Here is a 9,491-nt window from a genome sequence, read left to right on the forward strand (position 1 = left end):
ACAAGTAGCAGCTGACACATCAGAGATTAATCCAACTTTTGGAGCTCTATTTTCATAGGGTGAACCTAGTGCGGTTCGTAATTTGGATGGAAATGCATTGATCCTTGCTAGGGTGCTCTTCCAATTTGAAGATGAGATTGATAATGAGGAATTTCTTGAGTCCCCCATGACTCCTTCAACACCCCTTCCTTCTCATCTTTTGTACATTGTATCGTACGTGGGTACCCCAACTCACAGGTCGACAAGCCTTACTCAATCTCTTTTTTTCCTGATGGCAACTGTTACTAGTGTAACCATGGCTATGGACATGGAAAATTTTAGGAGATAATGTTCGCCCACTAGGCTAATTTTCCATGATTTTTCCACAAAAAAGATTCGTGACTTTCCAATTTTTATAAAAGACAATTCGCCCAAATTTTAGAATATAAAATTATTTTACCTTAAAAATCGCCAACATTATATAGAGACTATATATAAAATCATTATAAATTTTAATAATTTTACAAATATATCAATAAACATTTTATAGTTTGCATATTAGGGATTAGTGAGATTCGCCAATGTTTTTAAACTTCAAGAAAATTTTCCATCCTTAAAATTTTCCTTGGTTGTGGATACTTTTGGTGTGCAAACCCCTCCTTCAGTTGTAAGACAAGGTAATATTTCTATCTCTATTGTTACACCTAGTACAGTAGTTGTTGGCCCTGCATCCATTCTATTTATAAGTGGGGGCACCCAACCTTTCGCTTCTTTAACTAGTACCTATCCTTTCAGGATGTGACATGGTGGGATTCCTTCAGTTCCCTCAACCTTTCCATCTGTTGTTTCCACATCTATGACTTATATGCCAAGTGGTTCAACATCCTTTGAGGGTTTTTCATTTGTAAGTGGTCATATTCCTCCTTCCAATCCGTCGTTGAACTTGGGATAGGCTCGTAATGTTAATCCCTTCCAAGGAGCTCAAGAATGGACAAATCCTTCCGTTAGTGGGTTAGGGGTTGGGAATTCATCCCATTTATTTGGTTAGCATGAGAGTATGCCCTTCCCTTCCATCAAAACTTCACAAGTCCTTCCTCCATTAGCTGGTGAATGGAATCCTTATTAAGGGTTATCCCCTTCTTTTAATGTCTCACTAGGTGGAAACTATCATCTCTATGGTAACCTTGCAGCAAGGGGTGGATACCCCCTAAATATTTCCAGGCCATAAGGATTTCTTATAGTTCAGTTCCTTCTATGAGAAATTCATGGAAACCTAGTGCCTCTTCAAATCCAGGATACTCTTTTCATAATGTCAGAAATTCTACTCTTTGTGGGTGGAATTATTCGGCTCCTCTACACTTACCATTCCTAAAAACCTTAAACTTGCCAGATATTATCAAGTTGATGAATGCTCCGATCCATTACAATCTGGCTTGGCCTCCAGTTCTGACCAAACTTCCATCTATATTCCTAAATTTCAAGGGATTTCTAGGGAAGATTCGGCATATCAGATAACCACGTTCCACTTATGGTGTTCATCAAACTCCTTGGTCGATGATTCAATCAGGTTGAGATTATTCCAATGAACCCTAACTGGAAACGCTGTAAAATGGTATATTGAGCTTAGAGGGGGTACATTTTCTAGGTTTGGTGAGTTGGCTACTATGTATTTAAACCATTTCTAGTTGCATGTCCCATATGATGCAGAAACTGAGATTTTAGCGAGTTTTGAACAAGAAAAAGCAACTCATATTTCTGACCACATCTAAGAGTTCCATAGAAGGAAGAGGCTCATTAAGGCTTGTATCCCTAATGAGTTCCTTCTCACATGGTTTTTAAAATCTTTACAACTAGAAATTTCTACGGAAGTGTCACTCTTTGGAGTGTTCACTAAAGAAGAAGCCATCTTAAGATGCCATCAGTTAGAACTTATATATTCTCAATCTGGAGTCCTCTATAAGATTTTTCTTGATGATCCTCAATCAAAGAACGAACAAGAAAAACCCAAGTTGAGACCCCATGCTGAAGGAATTGTAGGATCGATCAATAGTAGCATGGCTAACCTACTAAATCAATTTCAACAATTGTCTTTACAATCTTCTTCTGGAGCACATGCATTACTATCAGTGCTTATGCCCTCCCAACCTTTAACAGCTAATGTTGTCCAATATTCAAACCCCAAAGCATACCAAAAATCTCATGGGAAGAAGAAGGGATGTGGTAAGAAGAAAGATAAGGTTGGGCAGGAAAATGCGAATAGCTCTAGTAATGATACTAGAGAGGAAAGAAGGAATCAAAAAATAAAGTAAATTTCCCATGCAATTTCTGCAGTGGGGATCATCTTACCCATCTTTACCCTAAGATTCAGGATGCTCAGTGCTGGTTAGCTAAGTAGGGTCCTTCGAGTTCTCAGGCTGTGTTAACTAACCCTTTTCCCCCAGGGAAACAGATGTTTTCTGTTGCTAATGTTGTTATTGGAACCCCATAGGGGGAAACCAGGAAGGGGCATCTACATCGAATGTCTATATGGTAAGGTCCCATGATTATGTTGCTACAAAATCACATGATTATGGTGAATAAGAACCTTATAAGGCTAAGATTGTTTCTAATATTCCATAGCCACTCCATATTGAGAGGCTTGTAGTTGAGCAGATACCTTGGATACTGAAAGGCTCTAAAACCGTTTGACTGTTAATCCCAACTCTAGGGCTTCCCATAACTACTTTATTATTGAAGATCTAGCTCAAAGCCCTTATGCAATGTTAGTGTCAGAGGTACTCCAATCGTGTCCTAGGAAAAGGAGTGGATTTCTCACTGTAATCGGAGCAGTGGATCCAAAAAAATATCTTGTTATAACATTTGATATGTCAAATGCTAAGAAGATACTGCTTCATCACATGGATTTCTAGATTAAATCTACATGTCAAAAAATGAATATATTTTGAATTGTAATTGATGAAGGGGCTTCCACATGTGTTATGTCGATGCCATGTTGGAAGGCTATTGGATCTCTAGAGGTTGTGCCTTCCCCTACTCTCCTTACCCCATTCAATGGTTATTCTCATAGGCCTCATGGAATTGTTCAAGCCTTTCCCATCTGTGTTGGGGGTAAGGTTGTCAACCACGAGGTGGAAATAGTTAATGCCAATTTGGATTATAACCTATTATTGGATTTATGTAATGGATTCTATTATTTCATCATTGTTTCTCAACCTTTTCTTCCCACATGAAGGGAGAATTGTTACAATTGATCAAACGACTTATTCTCCTAATGATCCCAACGTATCTTTTGATTCTAGCATCCCCTTGGTGAAGAATAATAAGCAGCCTTTGGAAAATTTAGGAGTTGGAATGTATTCCTCATTGATGGGTATTTTTGATATTCCTTCTCTTATTTCTCATGTTAATTCTATCTCATCTTCCAAGGTCACTCCTCGAAGAGTTTCTCTCAAAACCCATTACTTTTCTGATCCCTAGCCCTTACCCTCCTCTACTGCCACATTAGAGGAAGGGAAAGTAGGTGGAATGACATACTTTATATTTGCAGCAGAAATTGAGTACCAATCTATAGTTACTTCTGTAGATTCCAATCCCATCCCTCTCTCATTAGAAGATGTGGATGGAGATGTGGCTCTAGTTTTGACTCTCGACTCTACTTCCGATATGGACTGCCTTGATATAGTCTTACCATCTGAAGAGGTAATCCTAGAAGCAATTACTAGTGTAGAAATACTATGGGATGACTTGCACCACTGATCATATTTTCTATCCGAATTGCATCGGCTTGAGTCAAGTTTGTCCAGTCCTTCTTCAACTAGAAGTGTTAACAAAATCTGAAATCCTTTGGCCCCTACAAATTTTTTTGCGTAAGGTAATATGTCCAATATTGTAGAGACTATTCTGCTGAACATCTCTAGGAATCCCAATATTATTGAAAATGTTTTCATCGAAGTTTCATGTTCCCCTGAAGAAATCAAGATTTACACTAACCTTTTCAATGAGTTTCGAGATGTGTTTTCTTGGTCTTATGAGGAAATTCCCACGATTGATCCATCGATAGTTCGACATGAGATCAATATTTGTGAAAATTCTAAGCCTTTGTGACATAAGATTCAACCATTAAACCCTATGAAAGAAGCAACTATTAAAGTTGAGGTTGAAAAGATGCCAAAGGCAGGTTTCATAGACCCCGTTAAGTTAACTGAATGGGTCTCTAATCCATTCCATGTTGATAAAAATCAAGTAATGACCCATGTATGCATTGAATTTAGGAATTTGAATAGGGCTTGTGCTAAAGATAATTTCCCCACTCTGTTTATCGATCAAATCATTGATGAGTGTGCTGGAAATGAGTTATTTTCCTTCATGGAATATTTTTCAGGGTATAATCAAATAACTATCCATCTAGAAGATCAACAAAAGACAACATTCATTTGCCCTCGTGATACATTTGCATACAAAATTATGCCTTTTGGCCTTAAAAATGTTGGATCCACATTTCAGTGGGCCATGTCTTCTGCTTTCCACGACATCAAGCACATTATAGAAGCATATTTGGATGATCTTGCTGCTCATTATTGAAATAGAATTGATCATCCACATCACCTTCGCTTGGCTTTTGAATGATGTCATTACTATAAAATCAAGTTCAATCTTAATAAATGCATTTTCGCTGTCACATACAGTCGGTTATTGGGGTTCATAATATCCAATGAATGCATTCGTGTTGATCCCTTCAAGGTTGAGGAAATACTTTAGTTGCCTCCCTCGTCAACAGTTCATCAACTTCAGTGTCTCCAAGGTAATGCCAATTTTTTAAGGAGATTTATCATAAATTACACCAAGATCACAAAAGGATTTATGAGATTACTGATGAAAGGAGTTCCATTTCTTTGGGATTATTTTTCTCAGTGCTTCTTTGATGCTTTGAGAAAGGCATTGAACTTTTCTCCTCTGTTGAGTCCACCTGATTATAACAGGGATTTCCTTTTATATCTCACTGTCGTAGAATCAACCATTGGGATGATTCTTGTTTAGGAGGACCATGCTCTTAGATAGCATATGGTTTACTATCTGAGTCGAGGCTTAGTTGGTCCTAAACTTCGATATTCTCATATAGAGAAATTATCTTTGGTAGCAGTCCATGCTGTCTAATGACTTTGTCATTATATTCTAATTAGAAAAGCTTTTGTCTTAGATGATGTCAACCCATTTCAGTTTTTCTGCAGTAGGTGAGATATCGGGGAATAATATAAAAAATGGATTGTGATCCTATAGGAATTTCGATCTTGAGTTCATGTCTGCCAAGTCCAAAAAGTATTTAGTATTTGTAGAATTGATCTTAAAGCTGCCTTGTGAAGAAGATGCTATTTATGAAGAGTCATTTCCTGATGGACATCTCCTCCTCATTTCTTCAGAATATCCTTGGTATGGAGACATCATAGTATATCTCCAGACTTCAAATTTTCCTCAAGCTTTTTCGAAGGATGAATGTAGAAAATTGTGTCACCTCACCAAAAATTCTATTATTATTGGTGACACTTTGTATCATCATAGGATTGACTCAATCCGTAGATGTTGTTTAACCTCAGAAGAAGTTGAATCCATTTTAAATGACTGCCACAAAGGAGCTTGTGGAGGTCATCTATCTGGGCTTGCTACAACCCAAAAAATATTGCATGCAACCCATTTTTGGCCCTCTATTTTTAAATATTGTATGTAAGTGGTCAAAAAGTGCCATCCTTGTCAAATATATACTGAGAAAATGTTCGCTCATCCAACTCCACTTTTTTTGGTCATCACCATCGGTCCATTCACAAAGGGGGTATTTATTTTACGAAACTGTAACCCAGCTTCAGTGAAAGGTCACAAGTACATTATCATAACAATGGACTACTTTACGAAGTGGGCCAAATTTATGCCTATTTTTTCCAGTGATGGTGAAACAATAGCTCTTTTCCTTTTCAACAAATTCATTTCCCGTTTCGATATTCCAAAGGTGATTGTCACTGACTTTTGTCACCTTCTGAAAATAGAGTTCCAGTTGTAAAGACAGGACAAAAGAAATGAGAATTATTAATCTATATTCCAAGAGAAAGAAGCTCTCAAAGAAAAATTGGACCCTCTCCACTAGATAGTTCTTGGAGTAATCTTTCCAACAGTACATGGAAGTCCAAAAATGGACTTCTGGATGAAAAGTTAGAGCATATTTAAGCTATCATTTGAAGGCCAGAAAACAAAAAGAAAAAGACCAAGGATAAGGCTCATTGCAAATTGCAATCAGAGTTTCCAGTAACAGCAGGGGAGGGTAGTGAGATCAGTGATTTGTGATCTGATATCACAAATCGCAGATTGGAGGTCCTAGCAGTTAAGAGATATTGGCACAACATATCACAAATCGATGAATCGAAGCACCAACAGAGTGACAACACCAAAAAACTTTGATATCGAAATGTTGCGATATGATTGTGTAAATCATCGGGGAATGGCCGATTGTGATTAACACGGAAATTAAAGAAAAAACCAAGGGAAGGTGGGCTCTTTCTCTCTCCTCTTGTGGGACGACGTGGCAGAACACTTTTGGATCCAATAAAGACATGTGAAGTATGATGTCATCATGACGTGGTAGTATAGAGGACACCTGGCTTGTAGATTTGGTGCTTTTAAGGATAATAATGGGGAAAATAGGGTGACACATGTCACCACTCACAAGGTGAAACGTGGAAAAATATGACATCATCTCACAAATCAACAATCGACGATCCAGGATCATTGTCAATCGCAATCAGAGCGCTGACAGGTGACAATGCAAAAAACTGTGATAATGCGATGTTGTGATATGACAGTGTAAATCACTAGGTAAGGGTTGATTGTGATTAACAAAGAAATTTAGAGAAAATTCAAGGGTAGGTAGGCTCTTTCTCTTTCCTCTAGTCGGGCCACATGGCAGAAAACTATTGGATCCGATAAAGACATATGAAGTATGATGTCATCATGATGTGGAAGTATATTGGAGGACACATGGCTTGCATATTTGACATTTTTCAGGGTCATAAGGGGCCAAAATAGGGTTACATGTGGAAAAATATGATGTCACCTCGCAAATCAACGATCAACGGTCCCGACTCATCACAATCACAAAAGTTAGGAGGGTGAAACCAGAGGCATGGACTAGGAAAGTCATGATTTCTAATCTTCGATATTTGGCTAAGAACCAGGTCATTGCCCTCGGTCATATGAGAAGGAATGAAAAAAGGGGCTAAACCATATGGGGCCTAAAGGGGATACGAAATCACCCTTTTTGTAATATTTTAAAGCTTAAGGGGATAATAACTAGAACAACCGATTCAGTGGTAAGAAAGTATTACCAGGCATCTCAGGGCTCTAATAAGGGAGTCTGAAAGGGAGGGTGAGTGGGAATCTGTGTTCTAAATATGTTAGGGCCATTATGGGTGATCGCTCCTGCCTCGTGAAAGAGAAGAAGCGAAAGTGTTAAGACTGAAAGTGACAGGGAACTGAACGAGAGGGCATGAGCCATGATTTAGCATAAACATGTTTTGACAAAAGGCCAGAAGAGAAGAGTGACGTGGAGACATTTACATGACCATCATTTTAGTTCAATTGTGAATTATGTTTTGTTATTTTGTTATTGATATTGTTATGTTGTTTTATTCCCAACAAAAGGTACCTTTATATTGCAATAATTGGAGGCAACAGTCCCAGAACACCAATATAGCTACTTAGTAGGCAGCTAGAAGTTCAGCCTGAGATATTTTGTAATTTTCCTGTTCTCCCTCTCCTTATAAAAGGGAGGAAGAAACACTTAGAAAAGGTTCTAAATTATAAAGAAAAACTACATGTTATTTCTGAAACTATATGACTTCCAGATTTGTATCTTTCAAGATATAAATGAAATATTGGTGATTCCAACCTTAGAGTACTATAGCATGTTACCTATCTGTTAATTCCATTATGTTCACATTTCCTCTCTGATTTCAAGTAATTGTAGCTGCCACAAATATTTCAGATGTTCTTATAGATTCATTTGTATTGATTTGTTAAAGCACATGCCTATATGTATCTTTGATATTATATCTTTAAAAGTGCACCCCATGAATCACAACATCAAATCCTTTTTCATCTATTATGTCTATCTTTAACTTAGACAAGTGTAGAATTCTTGATGTTTCAATCTCTATTTGATGAGTTAGTCTATATCCTTCTCTTCTTTCATTACTCTACAAAAGCTGATTAAACTATAGGTCCTCAAATTACTCAGCCTCCACTAGTTTATACCTATATTCCTATGAGTTCTATATGTGAAAGGATACCAAAAATACATGGCTTATGTCCTTGGATGAAGGAACCAACCCTTGTTGTTTATTCTATATTTGTGTATACATATGTGTATAAAATGTATATGATGTATCTAGTTTCCTGAAGATCATATAAGACACATAAAATATATATGCTACTAGGCACTGGTGTTGTAAGAAATTTGGCGCTTACTCTCGAAGCAACAACATCTTTTGGCACCATTTTCAGGGAACATATTGAAGTATTTTCCCCGTGGGATATGACAAGTTAAGAACTCTATGTGTCGATGAGAAAAGAAGTTTTGATTGCTTCCTCATCACCTTGGTGACTCCAAAAATCTCATTATCATTTATCATCCTGAATTTTAGAAAGCCTAACACTCACTCAGATACCTCTTAGCAGAAAACGCCTGCTGTATCTAACCCAAAGAAATTAATTTTCAGGGGATTTTGGAAGGAGAAAAATCCTACTACCTATGCTACTGTCTCATCATTCTTTGAAGCTTCCTCCTCCAACTCCCAACATGTTGCCATCCACTACACAGATTTTACTCCTAAGGTCCTTACATACCTTGTAGAAGATGAGCTAAAGAATTGTTCCCCCAAATTAGAGATCGGAGAGAATGAAATCTCAATTATGACTCCTTTCATTTCATTTTCTCCTACTTCTAAGATTGAAAAAGGTAAAGCTATCCTGAATAATAGAAATATCCACTATACACTCAACCACACTACTCTCAGCCTAGTTACTCCAACCACTGTGGTTTTGGCCCAAGTTCCTCCTGTAAATCTTAATCCTCCGACATTAATCCATATGGTTGTTCTAGGCTTCTTACTGAATAAATATCCCCTCTTAATTGACCTCAACCCATAAGTAATATTCCTCAGGAATACCTAAAGATATTGCCTAGGTTCAATGGGGAAGACGAAAACATTGCACAGAGACACATTGAAACATTTTGTGCTTTTGCTGAGAATATAAATGTAGAAAAACTAGATGTGGTCCTAAGAATCTTTGTGCAATGCCTTGATGGATAAGGTAGAGATTTGTTTAAAGCCCTACCCAATGCATCCATCACCACCTGGGAAGAACTCAAAAACTATTTCACGCAAAAGTGGGGTGAACAAAGAGATCATGAGTACGTCTTCACAGAGTTCAATGTTATAAGGTGGAAACCAGAAGAGGATATTTCATAA

The sequence above is a fragment of the Pinus tabuliformis genome, chromosome 1_2 (genome assembly GCF_031772625.1).
Source record: "Pinus tabuliformis cultivar Carrire ecotype Pingquan chromosome 1_2, CPIR1, whole genome shotgun sequence".
Lineage (NCBI taxonomy): Eukaryota > Viridiplantae > Streptophyta > Pinopsida > Pinales > Pinaceae > Pinus > Pinus tabuliformis.